The sequence below is a fragment of the Antechinus flavipes genome, chromosome 3 (genome assembly GCF_016432865.1).
Source record: "Antechinus flavipes isolate AdamAnt ecotype Samford, QLD, Australia chromosome 3, AdamAnt_v2, whole genome shotgun sequence".
Taxonomy (NCBI): Eukaryota; Metazoa; Chordata; class Mammalia; order Dasyuromorphia; family Dasyuridae; genus Antechinus; species Antechinus flavipes.
In genome coordinates, this window is record NC_067400.1 from 409,468,747 (window position 1) to 409,493,339 (window position 24,593).

The window sequence follows — 24,593 nt, forward strand, 5'->3', positions numbered from 1 at the left end:
CAGTCCAGAATATTCCTAGATTCTGTTGCTAGGAGTCAAAATCTGGGTAAATATCACCAAATTGCATATCAGGAGTGTGTATCAGTAAACCTGATATTACTGCTTTTCTTTGGTGATAGATCACACCTTGTCTACCTGTATTAGTAACTGGGATATTAGTTACACATTCCCCAGTTTCCCCAAGAAGTATATGGATAGATACTGTTTTGTAAGCACTCTCAGGTGACATAGTGAAGCTGACTGTGTGTGGAGACAAGGGATCTACAGGTTGGACAAAGACAGATTTTAGCTCTTTAGGGGATATCTCAGTAGTCCCAGCAGCATACAGCTCTATTCTCCCTAGTTGCCATCCCTTTCTCCCATCAGGTTGCTTCTTGGCTGATTGATCATGTTGGAGTACTGTACTTTTAAAGACTCTCTGGGTGTAACAGAAGCTGCTATCATGCCCCAAGTGTTTTTTGTTTTTGTTTTTTTTTTTTGGTCTGGGGCTTTGGAGCCAAGTCCTGATTCCCATTTCCCTGAATCAATCCATTCTGATGCCCAGTGGAAGCCTTTGTTGCATTTTTGACATGGATTTTTGGATCTTGTTCTCCCACTCTGTTTTTGCCAACATTGAGCTTTCAGAAACCCTCCCTTACTATGTTGAAAGCATTGATGAGTCTTTTTGGAAGTTCCTTCCCAAAAGGGACTCTGTCTTCCTATGTTCAGATCTTAAAAAGCCTGCATAAAAGGTATTTTTGCCCACTGTGGCACAGCATCTTATGATATCATCTAACGGAGCATCCTTGTGTAGTCCTAGTATAATTTTTCTACAATCCTTATTAGCATGTTCTCTAGCAAGTTGTGTTATCATAATTTATGTTGCTACATTTTCCCCAATAGTTCATATGACAGCTGCTTGCAGATATCTTACAAAATCATCAAATAATTCATTTGGATCTTGCATTATTTTTGTGAAGGATTTACCCCTATCTTGTCTTCCTGTCTTAAATTCTTCCCCTCAAATTCCCATTTCATGTTTTTCTACTTACCATTTCTTCTTCCTAGTTCTACTATATTAAATGAAAGCCTCCCAATTCTCAAAGATTCAGGTTTCACACACACACACACACACACACACACACACACACAGAGATATGTAAAACTCCCCATCTTTTTCTCTTATATCAATTATCTTTTAAAAAACAAAGCATATTTCAGTCTCCAAACTTGTATGAATTTTTTTTTTTTTACATTCAGTCAAACAAAGCATTCCTTATAAATGCACTGAAATATACATCGTGACGTAGCTGTAAAGGTTTCACCATGAGCATCCATGATTTTAGTATCTTAAGAAAGATCTTTCTCTACCTACTTAGAAAATTGAAGTAAAAAAAAAAAAAAAAAGGAAGTAGTTGATTCACTGTAGTCTTCAACTGAGGATTCTTGATTTCTGAGAGAGAAAATTGTTTTGCCCAAGAGTTTCAGTGACAACTATTTTCCTTCTTCACTGTCAACTCATCCCTTCTCATTCTAAAAATGAGCTGATTAGGGTAGGTGACTCATTCAAGGCCACACAGATAATGGCCAGTCTGGGAAAATGATTCTAATAATTAGAGATATGCTGAAGTAGAACCTGGATGTTGGGAGCCACAATCTCTAAGCTGATTGGCAAGGCCCAGCACTGAGGTCAAATATGTATAGCACTCATGCAGGAACAACATTTCCTTCTATGATTCTCATTTGTGGACTACTATTTCCTATATTATCTATAATTGGCTTGATTGGCACTAAAACATCATCAAAAAAAATCTGGTGAGAAGGGGAATTTGGGCAAGTTAACTAGAAATGATTCCATATGTATATTTCTGTCTTAATAAAACTAATCTCTCACTGAGACAAATGATAAAGGAGAGAACACTATGGAAAGCATTGCCACTATTGGAGAGAATTTAAAGGTCCAAGAAACAATGGCATTTACCAACTTAGACTCAGAAAAGATCAGTATATCTAGGAACCAAAAGATGGTTAAAGTATAACTAGGAATTGCCCTAAATGCCTATGTATATGGTTTCAAGTCAGGAATCAAACAATCTATAGAATTGACAAAGAAGACATAAGTAAACTAATAAAATTCACTGACATTTAACCTTGTATAACATTTACTTTTCATTATTGGCTTCACATAATATAATCGATAATTAACACAACCATAAAAATGTACTCAAATATTAAATATCAAATGTAGTAACATATAAAGGTCAATAAGTCAGACACATGTTTGAAGATTATGTTAACCTAAAGAAAAGTATATGATCATGATATAATATAAAATAAAGCCTGAAGGAGCCTGAGAGAAATGGGAGCATTACTTCCATCAGTTCCTCACTCAAACTACCCCACAACTCTTGTCTTTCTTTGATGCCGACCCTATTCCTCCTGCTCAATCCCCTGATCCCCTTGCAGAGGCTGGACCCCTGCACCTAGGAAAGTAGTAGGTTCCCCTTCCTAGAGATCTTTTAAGACCCAAGCCCATCTGAAGATCCCCCAGAAAGCTAGCCCAGACATTATAAGGACAGATGACAATTTATTAAATATATGATGATGTTAGGATTGTTATTCAGTCACAGGTAGGTCAAAATGAACAAAATTGTAGTGATCTAGCACTACGATTCTGAGATTTAATGATCACAGGCTTCTTACAGAAGATGAAAGTAGCTCTATTGGATCATTTTATTGATTAGGATAGCTAAATTTCTTTTTTCCATCATACAATATTGCTTAGGAAACTGAGATTCAGAGTGATTAACTACCATATTGAAGAATCAAATACCATTCCTTAAAGAAAGGATTTGAACCCATTTTCCTGACTCTAGGATTACTATGCTATGTACTACTCTTCTATTCTGTTCTATACTGTTAGAGACCATGTGGTTCAGTGAAAAGAACTTTGCATTTGGAATTCAAGGAACTTGACTTGATTCCCAGCCCTTCCTTAATACTGACACTTTTGTGATCAGAAGCAAAGGACACATACTCTAAAGCAATTATCTTAATTTTTATATCCAGTGATGACCCTTATTCCAAAAGCTTGACTACAAGATCCCTTCAGGGTTATATGGGTTCTCTTGAGGAATTGAGGGGGGGATATTTTTAGTACTATTCTTCATGTTTTAAATTTATTTTCCAGTAGAAATGGTCAACACATTTCTGGATCTATAGAAATACACCCAAGGGTTTCCTAGTTATGCCCTGGAAACTGGCAAATTATAAATTAAATGAATATATATATGTATGTATGTATGTATATGGGGAGCCTATTAAATATTTAGCTGCACACCACTGATAACCAAATCTCCTCAGACTAAAATAGCCTCAGGCAACTATGTAAACCTTCTCTTGAGAAAGTTCTCAGCCCTGCTCTTCCTATGTACATTATGATGACTGAATAATTTAATTAACTTTTCCGGAAAGCCTCACTATATAAGCAGTATACTTTTCTCTTCCTCTCTCCACCCTTTCTTTCCATATATGACCACACTTCAGTCTTTTAAGTTTAGAAGGAAAAAAATACCCCTCACATTCATTTCAGTTTGCTTTTTCATTTCCCACCCTTGCTCCACCAAGTAGATAACTTTCCCAAGTTCTGCTACTTACATTGAGAATGAAAGAAACCTAGAGATGGCATTAAGAATGGAATCCAGAAAGGGGAACAGAGCAGCTGGTGACAGCTGCCAGTAATCCTGCAGCAATGGCAAAAGCTGCTACATGAATTATTATAACAAAATAAACAAAAGAATAAATCTCCTCATTTGTAACCTGCTGACAAACCTTTTCAAATTTAGCTAAGGTGACCCTTGATGATAGGCATACAGATCTGATCTCAAATAAAGAAGCATTTATTAAGTACTTCTTATTAAGCACTTCTAGAAGTATGCCAAGAGTACTGCAATTCCAGGAGCACAGCTAAGTGGTACCATAATGCACAACATGCCTGACCTGGAGTTAGGAAGACTCATTTTCCCGAGTTCAAATCTGACCTCAAATATTAGCTTTGAATCTTGGCTAATCACTCAAGTTTGCTTTTCTCAGTTTCTTCATCTATAAAATGATATGGAGAAGAAAATGACAAACTACCACAGTATCTCTCTTAAAAAAAATGGGATCCTGAAGAGTTGGACATGACTGAAAATGAATAACAAATATTCCAAGCATAACACTGAGAATATAAATGCAAGCAAAAAGACAATCTCTCAGGAAGCTTACATTATAACGAGGGAAGATAACATATAAAAGGGAGCTAATAGTATTGGGATGATGACATCCTGACCTTGAGACATGGTGGCAGAAACTAGAAAATTAAGGTTGGTTATTCTTAGTCATTCTGAAAAAATGGAGTAGGGAACTGAGGGGTAGAGGGAAAAGGTAGCTGAGCCTTTTCCAGTTGGATGTCATGCCATTGATCTAATTTCCCCCCCGGCAAAAAAAAAAAAAAAAAGTCAAATGTGTGCTTTCCTTAAAAGAACTCTGTAATGTAAAATTTTAAAGTATCATGTCTCACATTTTATATAAGAGAAATAGAGAAGTGAAATGGATTGCGTAGGGTCACACAGCTCTTAAAAGGTAAGGCCAAAAATCAACCCCAGATTGGTAGATTCCAATTCCAGGGCTCTCCTAACTACACTATACTTTTTTTTCTATAGTTATTAAAATATAGTTAGTGGGAAAAATTATCAAAAATGATTGAGGCTGGAGAGTTTGTGAAAAATGAGTTATGTAGGTTCAATATTCAGCCTTATCAAAATCAATGAAAAGAATCATAAAATCATAAATCACATAACTAGAAATGATCTCAGATTATCTTGTAAGAACATTGTCTTCATCCCTCCCTTCAATTTTGTATAATTAGGTGTTATACTTTTAACATTTAAAACAATGTCCTATAATAATAAATAATAATAATAGCTAGCAAATTGTCTCCTTTGCAAATTACATATATCATCTCATTTGATACAAACAACAACTCTGGAAGTTAAATACTATTATTGTCCACATTTTACAATTAAGGAAACTGAGGCAAATAGATGTTACATGACTTCCCTAAAATTACACAGCTAGTGTATTCCCTCTTCAAATCTGCTTCTTAGGATTTCTATATTCCTTAAAAGATCAGATTAGATAAACCTATAAAAAGTCTTTTTCTGAAGCCCCCAGTCATTAATGTTTTTTTCCCTCCTCAATTATATTCTATTTGCTTTTTGCTGTATTCTATTTACTGTTATCTCCTTGTTGAGGTATCAGGTATGTGTTGTGGTGTTGCATCTGGAAGAATTCAGGTTCAGTTTCCAACCCAAGCAAAAGCATTTTAATGAGATTTTTACACTTAGTGAGCAGGCCAAGATCCCTGAAGTATCAGCAGCCCAGCAAAAAAAAAAAAAACAAAAAAAAAAAAAACCAAGGATTTTTACAAATAGTGTGGATTACACCACAGGATATGTAAATTATAGGAGGAGTTTGATAACTTGGGGAGGTCCTAAATCATTGGTGGAACTATACAAGTTGTTATACAGAATGCATACAGAACAATAGAGTATTAATGTATGGTAATGGTATAATTAGTACAGATTCCTCCAAGGAACAAAGAAGGGGCAATGTGCAGGCACCATGTCAGGGGAAAATTTTATTGAAGTTGGCAGACAAATGTCCTGTTGTGCATACTGTTCATGCTACTTTTCAATTGGCTGATTTCTGTTTTGTGATATATTTTGATTTTGATATGTTTTGTAATAACCATCATGTGGTAACCTGGTGAAATAGTTACAGAATATGCTGGTCTGTTTATTTCTAATGAGATGCATGATTAATAATTTTTGTGAGGCTTATAGCCCCAGGGCAGGTTTGAGCTGGGGTGCGGTGAGGGCAATAATCAGAATCCCACCACCATAAAAGCTTTAAAGTTGAAAAGAATTTTAGAGATTATATCAATCAATATAACTGCTTATTGCTATGTGCCAACAAACATTTATACAGCTTTTGAAGTTTTATAAACTATTTCATGGATACCTCATTTGATTCCTACAGCAGTTCTGTGAAATATATATTATTATTATCCCCATCTTACAGGTAAAGTATGACAGTGAATAAATTACTTCCCCAGAATTACAAAACTAGTAAGTATCTACTTAGTATTTGAACTCAATTCTTTGTGATTTCAGGTCCAACATTCTGTGCACTGTGACCCAACAGGATAGTTCTTGTCCTCAAGGAGATTATTTTCTAATGAATTAAGATATAGTTCACCCCCAATATTTTGAGACTAAGGCCCAGAGAGATAAAGAAATGTGTCAAAAATGATGTGACTAACAGGTGTGTTAAAATCCAAACCTTTCTTGTTCAAAAAATTCAGTTCTCTGAGTACATGGTGAATTTATCCTGTGAAACATATATTCCTTTTTTAAAATATTCATTCACTAATTTAAACTTTTTCTTTACATTTTGAGTCCCCATTTTTCTTCTTTTTCCTTGCCTCACCCATTGAGAAGATAAACAATATGATATCCATTACACAGAAACATAAATTCCTTCTTTTGATCTTTTTGTTCACAGACTCTAGCACTGTTCCTGGCACAAAATTTGTCCTTAGTCAGTGTTTGACCTGACTTATTAAAGCAAGAAGAGTAGACAGCTCTGCCCAATATAACTTGTGGAGCACCTGGAGAACCAATACACTATAAACAAGGCTAGTATTTACAAACAAAGCTAAACTTAAAAGGATAAACAGAATATAGTAGTGATTGCACAATGATTTTATATACTTTTGTAGCTAGATGTCTATAGTGTTAAAGTGAGATCTATTGAATTTTTGTTCTTTCTCTAAATGTCTCAGATATACAAGCAAACTTACATACTTAGAACTTTAACCCATAACCTTTTGATTTTACTGGTATCGATTTTTTTCCCCTGGGTAATAAAAGAGATTTTTTTTTTTAAATCCCGTTTTGATTAGGCTATTCTCCAAAGTAAAAAAACATTTCTGTTGTTTTTCTTAATCTTACAATCTACTACTAGTCTTCTCAAGTGCCTGAATTTCCTTCATTAACAAAGTATTCAGCTATTAAAAGTCCTTTATTAAAATAATGCAAATATCCTAGGAAATGGAAATATATCAGGAGCTTATACATTAACATTTTCACAATCATGAATATATGAGTTCTTCCTAATTCCCCCACCTAATATATAAAAACTATCTGAGAGTAATAGTCTGCTAAAATAGGACATAAAATAGGGCCCCAGAAAGGAGAGGGAAAAATGCTCCTCTACCTCCAAAGCCAAACTCCATCCCTTTACCATTTGCTCAGGGGCTGCTTCTCCTAGAAATTCCTCCTAGAAATTCAATGATAACTTGTAAATATTGGTGAATATTTAGCATATTTTGTATGAGCTTCATCTCAAAAACATAAGATTACAGCATCAGATTTTCTATCATTGCCACAGATGATTCATTGTAGAGGGTCGCAGATGGTGGGGGAAATCTGAGTGAGGTGAACTAGTCTGGACATTACAATTCATTTAAATGAGATTAATTTCACTGGTTTGGCACCCAGTAGAATATTGTTTTCAGCCACTTTATGGAATACAATTTGGAGGTGATTGCTCATTGGCCTGAAATAATCTTAATTTTTCTATTGCTTTCTACCACTTTAGTCTTAATGTTTTAGATTCTCTTCTTTTATAATATTTTTCTGTCTCTTTCTTCTAATATCCATAACCCCAAACTGTTTTATTAGCTTAATCATCACTCCCTATTCTGGTTTTAATAACTAGCATTTTTAGAACTCTTTCATATTTTCAAAATTCTTTACAGATATAAAATCATTTGTCTTTCACAAACAAATCTAGGAGGTAGGTGCTACTTTTAAATGCTTTATTTTTTCCCCATATAAAAATAATTTTTGACATTCAATTTTTAAAATTTTGAGTTCAAAATTTTCTCCTTCCTTCCTTCTTTGTTTTTTTTTTTTTTGCCATTACTTGAGAAAACAAGCATTTTGACATAGATCATACATTTATAGTCATATAAAACATAATTCCATATTAGCCATAATGTGAAAGAATACAAATTTAAAACAAAAGAAAAAGAAAGTTTAAAAAATATGCTTCAATCTCCAGACTCTCTCACTTTTTTTTCTTGAAGTGCATACCATTTTCATGAGTTCTCCAGAACTTTCTTGAATAATGTATTGCTGAAAATACTTAAGTTATTCCCAGTGGTTCAACATACAATATTACTGTTACTGAGAACATGATTTTCCTGGTTCTACTAAGCTCACTTTGGATCAATTCATATAGATCTCAGATTTTTCTGAAAACACCCTGCTCATTATTTTTTAATGCATAATACTATTCTATCACAATCATATAACACAACTTGTTCAACCATTCCCAGATTGAAGAGTATCCTCCCAATTTTCAGTTCTTTAACATCACATAAAGAACAGCTATAAATATTTTTGTTTATATAGATCCTTTTCAAAATCTTTTTGGGATATAGATCTACTAGTGGTAAGGCTGGGTAAAAGAATGAGTATTCACAGTGTTATAAGATTTTGGGGCATAGTTCCAAATCATTCTCCAGAATGGCTGAATAAGTTCACAACACCAGTTTTCCCACATCCCCTCCAAAATTTGTCATTTTTCTTTTGTTATATTAGTCTATCTGATAAAGATGATAATGATACCTCACAGTTACTTTTAATTTGCTTTCTCTAATTAATAATTATTTAGAGCCTTTTTATGTGGCTATAGATTGCTTTCATTTTTTTCTTCTGAAAACTGTATATATTCTTCTACATTTATCAGTTGGGGAATGAATAATATTCTTATAAGTTTCATTCAGTTCTCTATATATCTAAGAAATTAGGTCTTTCTTAGAGATAGTTACAATAATTTCCCCCATTATTGTTCAGTTCAGTTGTATCAGATTTTTCATGAACCCATGAATTATATAGCATGCCAGGCCCTTTAATTTTTCATTATCTCCCAAAGTCTGTCTAATTGCTGTTCCCTTCTCTTTTGCCTTCAAATTTTCCCAACATGAGGGTCTCACCCACTGAGTCCTGCCTTCTCATTATGTGACCAAACTATTTAAGCTTAAGCTTCAGTATGTGTTCTTTCAATTAATAGTCTAAAACAATTTCTTTATTAATTGATTCAGTCTCCTTCCTGTCCAAGAAACTCTCAAAAGCCTTCTTCCACATCAAAATTCAAAAGTGTTGATTCTGTGGCTCTCAGCTTTCCTTATAGTCCAACTCTCTCAGTCATACATTACTATTAGAAAAAAAACATAGTTTTGACTATATGGACCTTTGTGTACAAGATGCTTCTCTATTTTGTTGTTGTTGTTGTTTTTGTTTTCCATAGCTGTCCTTCCAAAGGATAAGCATCTTTTAATTCTATGACTTATAATCACCATCTGCAGTGATCTTTGTGCACAAGAATATAAAATCTGACATTGTTTCCATTCCTTCTATCTTAATTTGACAGGAAGTGATGGGACTGGTTGCCAAAATCTTTTTCTTTGTTAAAATTTCTTAAAAGCTTTACCTTTTTCTTTTTTACCTTTATCAAGAGATTTGTTAAAATTTAAATCAGCTTTACATTTTTCTTTTTTACCTTTATCAAGAGACTTCTTAATTCTTCTTCACTTTCCACCATCAAAATAGAATCTTCTACATATGTGAGATTGTTGACATTTCTCCCCGTCAATCTTAATTTTAACTTTTGATTCATTCAGCATGGTATTTCACATGATGTACTCTGAATATGTTAGATAAATAAGGTGATAATATACAGTTTTGTTGTATACCTTTTCCAATCTTAAATCAACCAGTTATTCCATGTTTAGTTCTGTTGCTTCTTGATCTACATACAAATTCTTCAGGAAAAAAGTAAGATGATCTGGTATTCCTATCTTTTTGATGATTTGGCATATTTTGTCCTGATTCAGTCAAAGGTTTTAGTGTAGTAAATGCAGCAGAAGTAAATGTTTATTTTCTGGAGCTCTCTTGCTTTCTCCATACTCCTGAAAATATTACCAGTTTCATCTCTACTTTTTCTGACTCCTTGAAAACCAGCCTGCATTTGTGGTAATTTTTAGTACACATATTGTTAAAAATCTACCTTTTAGAATCTTAAGCATAACCTCACTGGTTTGTGAGATGAGTGCAATTGTTTAGTAATTTGTACATTCTTTGGCATTGATCTTCTTTAGCATTGTGATGTAAAATGATCTTTGCTAATCCAATGGACACTATTGAGTTTTCCAAATTTACTGACATATCGAGTGTTGTACCAGAATTCTAATACTTTCACTTAATGTAGTGTTAGCAGTGTTTCTAATGGCCCACTTGACTTCATTTTCCAGCATGTCTATCTATGTCAATACCCACATGGTCATCAGTGACATTTAGATATTCCTTATGTGGATCTTCTGTATATTCTTGTCACTTCTTAATTTCTTCTACCTTCTGTTAAATCCCAGCCATTTTTCTCTTTCTTTATATCCATTTTTTTGCATGAAACTTGCTTTCATTTTGTATTCCAAGGCTATATTTACCTATTACTTCAATTATCTTTTGATTTTCTACTTTACCATTCTAAATCCCTATGAAGAATATGACAACTTCCTTTGGTGTTATTTCTTTTTTTTTTTAATTTAGAAAAGTTGTCTTTAATTTTTTTCAAGGAAACTACATTTTATTGGATTTCCAAATAGCAGTTGAAAACCAAAAAATTAGACATAATACATTTGGAGTGAATATGATTTATTTAATTCTGAGGTTCCTCTTCTCCTTCCCTCTTCCCCAGATCTCAGATCTATGATTAGGGATTTTTTTTAATTAAAACTTCACATTTTCAAAACATATGCATGGATAATTTTCAACATTTACCCTTGAAAAACCTTGTGTTCCAAATTTTTCCCTCCTTTCCCTCTACCCCCTCCCCTAGACAGCAAGTATTCCAATATATGTTAAACATATGCAATTCTTCTATATATATTTCCACAATTAAGCTGCACAAGAAAAATCGGATCAAAAAGAAAAAAAAATAGAAAAGAAAAAAAATGTAAGCAAACAACAACAAAAAGAGTGAGAATACTATGTTGTGATGACACACAGTTCCTATAAACCTCTCTGGGGACAGATGTCTCTCTTCATCACAAAATTATTGGAACTGACCTGAATCACCTCACTGCTGAAAAGAGCCATCTCCTGTATACATATATTGTATTTAACTTATACTTTAACATATTTAACATGTATTGGTCAATCTGCCATCTGGGGAAGGGGGGAGGAGGAAGGAAGGAAAAAATTGGAACAAGAGGTTTTGCAATGGTCAATGCTGAAAAATTACCCATGCACATATCTTGTAAATAAAAAGTTATAATAAAAAAGGGGAAAAAGAAAAAGAACCATGTCCATCAGAAGTAATCATCATATAATCTTGCTGTTGCCATGTACAATGATCTTCTGGTTCTGCTCACTTCATTTAGCATCATTTCATGTAAGTCTCTCCAGGCCTTTCTGAAATCATTCTACTGAAAATTCCTTATAAAACAATAATATTGAATAAGCAATGAGGAAACCAAATTATTACTCTTTGCTGATGATATGATGGTATACTTAGAGAACCCCAGAGATTCTACCAAAAAGTTATTAGAAACAATCTACACCTTCAGCAAAGTTGCAGGATATAAAATAAACCCACATAAGTCATCAGCATTGTTACATATCACTAACAAAACCCAACAGTTATAGAGTTACAAAAAGAAATTCCATTTAAAGTAACTACTGATTGTATAAAATATTTAGGAATCTATCTGCCAAGGGAAAATCAGAAACTTTATGAGCAAAACTACAAAACACTTTCCATACAAAGTAAGTCTGATCTAACCAACTGGAAAAATATTAAATGCTCTTGGATTGGGTGAGCAAATATAATAAAGATGACAATACTACCTAAATTAATCTACTTATTTAGTGCTATACCAATCAGACTCCCAAAAAACTACTTTGATGAATTAGAAAAAATAACAACAAAGTTCATATGGAAAAACAAAAGGTCAAGAATTTCAAGGGAATTAATGAAAAAAAAAAATCAAATGAAGGTGGCCTAGCTGTACCAGATCTAAAATTATATTATAAAGCAGCAGTTACTAAAACCATCTGGTATTGGCTAAGAATTAGACTAGTTGATCAATGGAATAGGTTAGGTTCAAAGGACAAAACAGCCAAAAACTTTAATAATATAGTGTTTGACAAACCCAAAGACACCAGTTTCTGGGATAAGAATGCATTATTTGACAAAAATTGCTGGGAAAATTGGAAATCAGTATGGCAGAAACTAGGCATTGACCCACACTTAACACCGTACACCAAGATAAGGTCAAAATGGGTTCATGACCTAGGCATAAAGAATGAGATGATAAATAAATTGGAAGAGCATAGGATAATTTACCTCGCAGACCTGTGGAAGAGGGAGGAATTTATGACCAAAGAAGAACTAGAGATCACTATTGACCCCAATATAGAAAATTTTGATTATATCAAATTGAAAAGTTTTTGTACAAACAAAACAAATGCAAACAAGATTAGAAGGGAAACAATAAACTGGGAAAACATTTTTACAATCAAAGGTTCTGATAAAGGCCTCATTTCCAAAATATATAGAGAATTGACTCCAATCCATAAGAAATCAAACCATTCTCCAATTGATAAATGGTCAAAGGATATGAACAGACAATTCTCAGATGAAGAAATTGAAACTATTTATAGACATATGAAAATATGCTCCAAATCATTATTAATCAGAGAAATGCAAATTAAGACAACTCTGAGATACCACTACACACCTGTCAGATTGGCTAGAGTGACAGGGAAAGATAATGGGGAATGTTGGAGGGGATGTGGGAAAACAGGGACACTGATACATTGTTGGTGGAATTGTGAACACATCCAGCCATTCTGGAGAGCAATTTGGAACTATGCCCAAAAAGTTATCAAACTGTGCATACCCTTTGATCCAGCAGTGTTTCTACTGGGCTTATACCCCAAAGGGATACTAAAGAAAGGAAAGGGACCTGTATGTGCCAAAATGTTTGTGGCAGCCCTGTTTTAGTGGCTAGAAGCTGGAAAATGAAAGGATGTCCATCAATTGGAGAATGGTTGAGTAAATTGTGGTATATGAATGTTATGGAATATTATTGTTCTGTAAGGAATGACCAGCAGGATGAGTACAGAGAAGACTGGCGAGACTTACATGAACTGATGCTGAGTGAAATGAGCAGAACCAGGAGATCATTATATACCTCAACAACGATACTGTTTGAGGATGTATTCTGATGGAAGTGGATCTCTTCGATAAAGAGAGTCTTAATTGATCAAAGATGGACAGAAGCAGCTACACGCAGAGAAAGAACACTGGGAAATGAATATAAACTTCTTGCATTTTTGTTTTTCTTCCCGGGTTATTTATACCTTCTGAATTCAATTCTCCCTGTGCAACAAGAAAACTGTTTGGTTCTGCACACATATATTGTATCTAGGATATACTGTAACCCATTCAACATGTAAAGGACTGCTTGCCATCTGGGGGAAGGGGTGGAGGGAGGAGGGGAAAAATTGGAACAGAAGTGAATGCAAGAGATAATGCTGTAAAAAATTACTCTGACATGTGTTCTATCAATAAAAAGTTATTTAAAAAAATAAATAAATAAAACAATAATATTCCACAACATTCATATACTATAACTTATTCAACTCTTCTCCAACCAATAGGCATCCACTTAGTTTCCAGTTTCTTGCCACTTCAAAAAGAACTGTCACAAACATTTGCACATGTGGGTCCCCTTCCCTTCTTTATGATCTTTGTAGGATATGAACCCAGTAGAAACAGCTCTGGATCAAAGGTTATATACAGTTTGATAACCCCTTGGGCATAGTTCCAAATTACTCTCCAGAATGTCTGAATCAGTTCACAATTCTACTAACAATGTATTAATGTACCAGTTTTCCCATATCCCCTCCAACATTTGTCATTATCTTTTTCTCTCATTTAAGCCAATCTGAGAGGTGTGTATCAGAGTTATCTTAATTTGCATTTCTTTGATCAGTTGTGATTTAGAACACCTTTTCATATGACAAGAAATAGTTTCAATTTCTTCATCTGAAAATTTTCTATTCATTTCTTTTGACCATTTATCAATTGGAAAATGGCTTGAATTATTTTTTTAATTAAATCTTTTTATTTACAAAGCATATGCATGGGTAATTTTTCCAACATTGACTCTTGCATAAAATTTTGTTCTAAATTTTCCCCTCTTTATCCCCACCCCCTACCCTAGCTAGCAGATAATCCAATACATGTTAAATATGTTGAAAGACATGTTAGATCCAATATATGTATATATATTTATAGTTATCTTGTTAATGGCTTGAATTCTTATAAATTTGAGTCAATATTTTATATATTTTTAAAATGAGGCCTAAAAGATCTTCAAAGGTCTTCATACAATTGAGCAACTTTGTTCTCTTTGTCATTCATGGTTGGAACATATGAATTACTGTGATGTTGTATATATGGTTTTTGTGACATATATTTATATTTGTCTTGCTGGATTTTATTTTCAAATCTTGCTGTAATACTCATTAGGAAAATTGGTTCTCTGTTTTTGCTCTTACTACTTTAGAAATCAGAATCAAATTTTGTCAGAAAAAAAAAAAAACTTAATACAACTCCCTCTGCCCAGTTTTCCAAATAGGTTTTTGTACTCTTGGGATTAATAATTCTTTAGATGTTTGGTAGAATTCATTTGTGAATCCATATGGCTTTAAGGACTTTTTTCTAAGGGAACTCATTGATAACAGCTCTTTTTTCTTTTTCTAAGAAAAGGTTATTTGTGTACTCTATTTCTTCTATTAATCTGGGCAATTCATAGTTTTGTAAAATATTTACTCATTTCATTTGGACAGTCAAATTTATTAGCCTATAATTGAACAAGAGATCTTAATAATTGCTTTAATTGAACTTTTATTGGGGGTTAATTTTCTTTTTTCTTTTTGATTGTTTTTCTGGTGATTTGGTATTCTATTTTTAAAAAAATCTATTTAACCAATGATTTATATTTTATTTATTTTGCCCATACAACTAGTTCATAGTTTTGTTTCTTAATTTAATGGTTTTCTTCCTTTTTTTTTTTCTATTACACCTTTTTATTTACAAAACATATGCATGGATAATTTTTCCAACCTTGACCCTTGCACAACCTTTTGTTCCAAATTTTCCGCTCCTTCCATCCACCCTCCCTTAGCTGTCAGGTAGTCTAATGTATGTTAAATATGTTGAAATACATGTTAAGTTCAATATATGTATATATATTTATACAGTTATCTTGTTGCACAAGAAAAATCAGACAAAGAAGAAAAAAACTGAAAAAGAAAACAAAATGCAAGCAAATAACAACAGAGAGAGTAAAAATGCTATGTTGTGTTCCACTCTCTGTTCCTATGGTTCTCTCTCTTTTCATCACTGCACAGGTGGACCTGATTTCAATCATCTCAAAGTTAAAAGAGAGCCACATTCATCAGAACTGATCATTATATAGTCTTGTTGATGCCGTGTATAATGATCTCTTGGTTCTGCTCATTTCACTTAGCATCAGTTCATGTAGGTCTCTACAAGTCTCTCTGAAATCATACTACTGGTCATTTTTTATAGAACAATAGCATTCCATAGCATTCATATACCACAATTTATTCAGCCATTCTCCAATTGATGGACATCCACTCAGTTTCCAGTTTCTTGGCACTACAAAGAGGGCTGCCACAAACATTTTTTGCACATGTGGGTCCCTTTCCCTCCTTTAAAATCTCTTTGATATAAGCCCTGAAGAAACACTGTTAAGTCAAAGAGTATGCACAGTTTGATAACTTCTTGAAAAACGTTCCAAACTACTCTCCAGAATGGTTGGATTCATTCACAATTCTACTAACAATGTATCAGTGTCCCAGTTTTCCCACATCCCCTCCAACATTGGTTATTATCTTTTCCTGTCATCCTGGTCAATCTGAGAGGTGTGTAGTAATTGTTATCAGAGTTGTCTTAATTTGCATTTCTCTGATCAATAGTGATTTGGAGCACCTTTTCATGTAACTACAAATAGTTTCCATTCCTTTATCTGAAAATTGTCAGTTCTTATTTTTTGACCATTTATCAATTGGACAAAGGCTTGAACTATTATAAATTCGAGTCAATTCTCCATATATTTTATAAATGAGGCCTTTATCAGAACCTTTGGATGTAAAAATGTTTTCCAAGTTTATTGCTTTCCTTCTAATCTTGTCTGCATTAGTTTTGTTTGTACAATTTTTTTAACTTAATATAATCAAAATTATCTATTTGTGACTAATTTGGTCACAAATTCCATCTTCCTCCACAGATCTGAGAGGTCAACTATCTTATGTTCTTTTAATTTGTTTATAATATCATTCTTAATGTCTAGATCATGAACCCATTTTGACCTTATCTTGGTATATGGTGTTAGGTATGGGTCTATGCCTGCTTTCTGCCATACTAGTTTCCAATTTTCTCAGCAGTTTTTGTCAAACAGGAATTCTTACCTCAAAAGCTGGGGCCTTTTGATTTCTCAAATATTAGATTGTTATAGTTATTAACTATTTTGTTCTGTGAACCTAACCTATTACACTGCTCAACTTCTCTATTTCTTAGCCAGTATCAAAATGGTTTTTATGACCACTGCTTTAGATCTGGTAGCTAGGCTTCCTTCATTTGCTTTTCCTTCATTAATTCCTTTGAAATTCTTGATCTTTTATCCTTCCAGATGAATTTTGTTGTTATTTTTTCTAGTTCAATAAAATAGTTTCTTGGGAGTTTGAGTGGTATAGCACTAAATGAATAGATTAGCTTAGGGAGTATTGTCATCTTTATTATATTCACTTGACTTGATATTTTTTCAATTGCTTAGACCTGACTTTATTTGTGTGGAAAGTTTTTTATAGTTTCGCTTATATAGTTCCTGACTTTCCCTTGGCAGATAAATTCCCAAATATTTTATACTGTCAAGAGTTATTTTAAATAGAATTTCTCTTTGTATCACTTGCTGTTGGATTTTGTTAGTGATGTATAAGAATGCTGATGATTTATGTGGATTTATTTTGTATCCTGAAACTTTGCTAAAGTTGTGGATTATTTCTAATAGCTTTTCAGTTGATTCTCTGGAGTTCTCTAAATATTTCATCATATCATCTGCAAAGAGTGATAATTTGGTTTCCTCATTACCTATTCTAATTCCTTTAATGTCTTTTTCATCTTATATTGCCAAAGCTAGCATTTCTAATACAATGTTGAGTAGTAATGGGATAGTGGGCAACCTAGTTTCACTCCTGATCCTATTGGAAATGGTTCTATTATATCCCCATTACACATGATGCTTGCTGATGGTTTTAAATAGATGTTACTGACTATTTCAAAGACAATTCCACTTATTCCTATATTCTCTAGTGTTTTTATTAGGAATGGGTGTTGGATTGTATCAAATGCTTTTTCTGCATCTATTGAGATAATCATATGGTTTTTGTTAATTTGGTTATTGATATAATCAATTATGCTAATAGTTTTCCTATTTTGAACTAGCCCTGCATTCCTGGTATAAATCCTACTTGGTTATGGTGTATTATCATGGGTGTGATTTTCTGTAATCTCTTTGCTAATATTTTACTTAAGATTAATTTAATGGTTTTCTTACATTCAATTTTATTAATGCCTTTTTGATTTTTAGAATTTTTAAATCAGAGGCTTCAAGTGGGAAAGCTTTCAAAAGTTGAATATAATCTCAAATTGATAAATAAAATAATAATACAATCAATTACATCAAATGTTTAAACTCATATTGGAGTAAAGACCAAATGATTAGAAATCATTTTGATATATTAAAGGTTTGTAAATGTTCAGCAAGCCAAGCAATTGCTCTATGCATATGATCCTCCAGAATAACCTTGGGAGGTGGGTTCAGTTATTCTTCTCTTACAGAAAGTAGTGGTTTAAACATAAGAATTGGGTTCTAGCTATTCCTGAATTCTGTTAATAGATTACAAAAGGTTTGACTTCCATTTTAAAACTATAATATAAAAGCTGGGCTTATCAAACACAAGCTGACTGGTTCCTTACCTCACAATGCCATACTAGTCAGTGCATTGCTAGGACACCCAGATTCTCCTACACAGGGACTAGGTAGAACTATCTGAGAATTGAGGTAACTGGTGTCTAGATCTCCCTTAAGCCTTACCTCTCCCCATACATGGAGTACCATGGGAAGGAGGGGAGACAAAAGGAGTCCCTGATCTAGAGAAGGTTTGTTGGGATGCTTAAGTTCCTAACCAGGAAGAATAGAATGGGGAGAGGGGAGTGCTGGGGCCTAGAGTCAGAGGGAGGGAGTGGGGCCCCAAACTGGCTGCTAGGGCCTAAGATGAGTACTCTGAGGGACCTAAGACCAGGTGATTCAGATCCTTAACAAGTGGGAATATGAGGCTCTTAATACAGGGGGAGGGGTCACAGTCCTAAGTTTCACAATAATCTATCTATCCAGCTACTGGGAATGTTCTCAGTGAGGGAATGAGCTTACTTTTGAGTTACAGAGATGTGGTATTCCAAAGATATTGGAGTTTGTGGGTATGGGTTTTAGTGTCTTGTCTGAAAAAATTCAGAGCCAAAATGTCTCCACATTAAATGAGGATATTTAATTGGGGTAAGAGATAATGCACTCTCCAAGTCTTCTCCTTAAGGGAGGGAACAGAGAGAATGATACCTTGAACTTACCAATATGTTTGAGAATAGATGAATTATCTCAGTCTTGAAATTTATTTCCTGCAATTTGATATCACTAAGAAACCATTGAGGGAAGATGCCATTAAGGCATAGCAAGTGGGGAGATTATGAGCCTATCCTGAAAAAAACATTTAGGGTCCTAATAAGCATTAGCTATTGTGACACTTAGCAAGGAGGCTAGTTCCAAAAGGAATTGAAGGAGAAGGGGAATGAATGAATGAATTCCAATAAGGGATTTAGCACCCTAAAATGAATTATCCAAATTTCTATTCCTATATCAGTTTGTCTCCCCTGGTAACATCCAAGAGACAAGAAAATCCTGATTGTTCTCTCTTCACATCCCTCAGATTGGCTAAGATGACAAGAAAAGATAATGATAAATGTTGGAGGGAATGTGGGAAAATTGGGACACTAATGTATTGTTGATGAAGTTGGAAAATGATCAAACCATTCTGGACAGCAATCTGGAACTATGCCCAAAGGGCTATAAAACTATGCTATTCTTGATCCAGCAAGTGACATTTATAGATCTGCATCCCAAAGAAATCATAAAGGAGGGAAAAGAACCCACATGTGCAAAAATATTTGTAGCAGTTCTTTTTGTGGTAGCAAAGAATTGGAAAAGTAGTGGATGCCCATCAATTGAACAAGCAGCATTACATGAAAGTAATTCAATATTATTATTCTATTAAAATGATGAACAAGCTGATTATAGAAAGGCCTGAAAAGATTTACATTAATTGATGCTGAGTGAAACATATAACCAGAAATACATTGTACACAATAATAGCAAGAATGTGTGATGATCAACTATTGGAAAGGCTTAGTTCCTCTTAGCAATTCAGTGATCCAAAGCAATCCCAATATACTTTGGACAGAAAAGGCCATCAGCATCCAGAAAGACTGAGTGTTGAATCAATACATGGTATGTTCCCTTCTTTTTTTTCTGTTTTTAATCTCTCCCATGTTTTTTCCTAATCTCTCCCATGGTTTTTCCCTTTTGCTCTGATTTTTCTCTCCCAAAATGATTCATAAAGTAATGTGTATTGAAGATCAGGCCCCCTAGGCAAAGAAGTATGCATGAGCATAGAACTCACTAACCACAGAAACTCAGAGATGACCCAACAAGCCTTCTGATAATTTCTGGCATTCATCTCTTGGAGAGCAACAAAGAAATTGAGGAAGTAAAGCCAGACCCTCCTTGTACCAGGACACCAAAATGATGGACTTTCCCACCAAATAATGGGCATGGGCTAATACTTCAAAAGTATATTGGGGTTACAGATCAGTGTTGCAAAGTCTCAAAAGAATTTATGGGCTTAGACCTTTTCTAAATGAAGGGGTAAAGCTTTTATTATGATACTTATAGCCTAACTCAATAAGAGTTTTTAGCTGGGAAAGGGATGTTTAGCAATTCTTTTTGAACTTATGAGCAATTCACATTGTTCAGTGAAGCTTTATATGTAGCTGTTTTGACTTCATTGTCTTCTGAGCTTATATCTTGCTCTTCCTTTTCACCATATTAACTTTCTATGGTCAGGTCCTTTTTTATTGTTGTTTGCTCATTTTAAAATTAAATTTCTTGACTTTGTTTTTCTAGACTTTGTTAAACTTAGGTTCTGTTCTGGGAGATTAAGGATCATTGTTCAAGCTTCAGACTTTCTTAATGCTATTTTCAGAGCTAGTTCTGGGATTTGTAAATTTTTAGTTCTTCCAAGATGTTAAGATCTCAGGAAAGTATGATTCCTGCTTTTATCATCTGTGAACAATCAAGAGCATTCTTTTTTTCCTGAAAGGCACAAGTGTCAGTTTGTCTTTCTATATTAGACCAAAGACTAGACCTATCACTTACTAGTATATGACCAAAAGCATTTTTTTTTTTTCATCCTGAAACTGGCCAGAGTCCCTTGAAGCATTAGGAACTAAGGCCACTTTTGACCCTGGGATTGAGATTAAGAACTGCATCCTTTTATGATGCAAATATGATACTGATACCTAAACTAGGAAGAGAAAAAAATAGAAAAAGAAAATTCCAAGTCAAATTTCCTATTGAATATTGATGCAAAATTTTAAAATAAAATACTAGCAAGGAGATGATAGCAATATATCACCAAAGTCATGCATTATGACCAGATGAAATTTATCCCAGGAATGTAGAGCTGGTTCAATATTAGAAAAACCATCAGCATAATTTATCACATAAAACAACAAAAATCATAAAATTATCTCAACATATGTAGTAAAAGCTTTTGACAAATTACAATACTTATTTTTATTTAAAAATACAGAAAGCATAAAAATAAATGGAGTTTTACTTAAAATATGAGGATAAATAGAATGAATTACAGGATGGGAGAAAATATGCAGTTAATAAGCATTATAGTTATTATGAATGAAATGAACTTTCTCCTAAAACAGAAGATGATATTCAAATGCATCAAAAACCAGAATCCTATATTATATTGTGTACAAGAAACTCAGTTGAAGTAGAGAGACACACAGAGTAAAGATAAGGGGCTGGAAAAGAATCTATCATGATTCAGCTAGAAGTAAAAAAAAAAAAAAAAAAAACCTGGAGTGGTTATCCTGATCTTAGACAAAAGAAAAGCAAAAGTAGAACTAAATAAGAGATGTTAGCAGACAGATCAATTCTCCTAGAGTCTCCACAGCTGTGAATGATAACATCTAAAGAAGTTGCAAGGCAGCCTTTGCTGACACAAGTGGTGTGGACTGGGAATGAAATAAAAGGGAGGCAGAGGCAAGAGGAGAGAGGTCAGAGAATACAACGACCTCTCAGTCAGAGGGGTCAGAGAAGAGCAACTGCCTCTCAGTCTCCTTGTATCATCCTCTCATAAGAGGAGATCCATTCTGTCTGGGTTGGATCTCCAGCAGCCACTATCAGGTAGATCCTGGTAGCACAATAAAGAGAGATAAGGACTGATATAACATTTTGCTAAAAGGTACCATAGACAATAATGTAATATCTATACTCAATTTATGCACCAAATGATATAGGAAAAGGCATAAAAGAGAAGCTAAGTGAGTTATACAGGTTCATCACCAAACAAGAGATAAAGAGCATTATGAAACATAAAATAAATAATTTTGATTATATTAAATTAAAAAGCTTTTGCACAAATAAAACCAATGCAACCAAGATTAGAAGGAAAGTAGAAAGCTAGTAAGCAATCTTTACACCAAGTGTCTCTGATAAATGTCTCATTTCTCACATATATAAAGAACTGACAAATTTATAAAAATGTAAACCAGTACCCAGTTAACAAGTGGTCAGAGGATATGAAAAGGCAGTTTTTAGATAAAGAAATCTAAGCTATTTATAGGCATATGAAGATGTGCTCTAAATCACTTTTGAATAGAAAAATGTAAATTGAAATAATCTTGAGATACTATCTCACACCTATCAGATTAAAAACATAAAAAGAAAATAGATCATATGGAGGAAATGACAGGATACTGGGAATTGAGAGCATAGATAAAAGAGTTGTTATCTTTAAAAAGATCAAATCTTTTGAGGCCAGGGAGAAGGATAAAAAAGAGATTCAAAGATCCTCTAGTGCTCTGAGGTGAAAAGGAATATACATGAAAGGGTCTTCAGTGAAATAGAAAGTGATTATCAACTGTGAGTAAGATGGAAGAACTGGAGGACTAGAAAGCTAGACAAGTTTCAGACAGCTATTATAGTGAATGTGCTAAGATTTAGAGGAATGAGCAATACTGAGAGAGACATGTCTCACACTTTCATTGTTCTAGGCATCAAAGGATATTTTTTGTTGTTGTTGTTGTTTTGCTTTGTTTTTTAAATGTATCAGGAATTGTTCTTTCCCTCAAGAATTGTTTTCTAAGTGGGGAGAGAAAATTAATATATGAAATAGTCATTAAAATGACAGAATGATTGCTATAAATAGGAACTTAAATATTCTATATGAAATTGTGTATGAGTTTATATTCTCCCCTCTGACATAATTACTACTGTCTCCCAGCTTTGTCATTGCACAGGAAAAGGAAAAGGAAAAAGATAAAAGTTTTCCTAATTCCTCAAGACACAACAGAAAGCTGGATCCAGCCTGAACTAGCTTGCAAGAGTCAATTGTTTAATTTTCAGTGTAACCATTTACATCTTGGAAATCTGTAAAAGCTACTGATCAGGACTTGATTTAATGTTTTGTTGAGTATCCAAACTTAAGAAAATGGGGAAAATGTTAACAAATTTTTAAGTGTGGACAAAATTTTTAAGAGGGAAGTTGTTAAATATTTACTAGCCTCTCCCTTAAATCAAGATCATCTTGAAAATTCATTAGATGTCAGTCTATTGGTTAGGAAAAAACTCTCCTCTTGGTTCAAATTCCACTCATTATTTTTATTATTTAACCTGACTGAAGTTATCAAAATGTAATTTTTTAGAAACTTACTTTACAATACCATTATATAGTCTGCATTAATCACTTTGGAAGGACAATCAGGGATTGATACTATTTGAAAAAGTTGTATTTAGCCTTGATGAAGGAGATGAAGAAAATGAACTCATAGCTAAGGATAGCAAGGAGTTGAAACAGATAGAAATATATCAAAATTTGACTTAATAGGAAATTAATTCAATAGTTTTTCATATGAAATTAAAATCTGCATAATATATTTTTAATTCCTCTTTACTGTGTTATAGGCCAGAACTTTGAACTTGAAACAAAGGATTCTTACAAGGCATGGGGTAAGTGGAATTGATAGAGACAATAGTTATCTAATTTAGTTAACCAATCTAATTGGTTCAGTATGATGGATTTAATCCTACAAAGAGATGTTATGGGCCAGAACTTGAAACAAGGTACTAAGTGCAATTGAGGAGACAATGGTTAAATCTAGTTTAGCATTGATTTAATCCTACAACAAATAATGGTTTCCTAGTGATATAATGATTGGTGTATACTCAATGTGGGGCATATAAGATGGAAGCTCTCAGAGCCAGAAGGATAAGCGCACTAGAAGCACTTGTAGGCTGAGACAGATTCATTCCATCTTCCGCCTTTGTTGTGGCTGGAGGGTGAAGCACACACCTTTGGAGTCAGGGAGATTCAGAAGCCAGAGAAGGCAGACAGGAGTTCAAGCTCTCAGAACCAAGGCCAGACTGAAAGGCTCTCCAGAAAGCTGCCCAGTCCCAGGAAGGAGATAATAAAAGAGCTGGACTATAAGAAAGCTAACCAGGCCACAAGAAAGGAGACAAGACTTGGAAAGAGACAATTTTAAGGATTTGGACTTTAATCCCTAGCTGCACTTGTGGTGATTACTGAACTGAAAGGAAGGCTGCCTCCAGAGACACCAAGAAAACCCCAACAAGAGAACATTACATGTTAGAGAGAATATTACATTTACTGTGCACATAATGTTCCTCCAAAATATTTAATGAGAATATTGCTAGATGCCCAAGTATGTCTATGTGTTCTTCTATAAATATTTCTTCCACATTTGATTTAGTCATCTTTCCCAAATGCATATCCTTTTTAAACCTATATATAAAAATGGCTTATTTGGGCTTTTTTCTTTATCCTGTTTCATCACAACTATATTTCTTAGTTCTAGATTTGATTTAAATTTAAATGAAACTAGGAAGTTTCTTCTAAGATATTCTCATAAGAACCATTGTTTTATTTCTACTGTGAAATTGCTGACTTAGTTCCAAAACAAGGGGAGGGGTTTAGTTC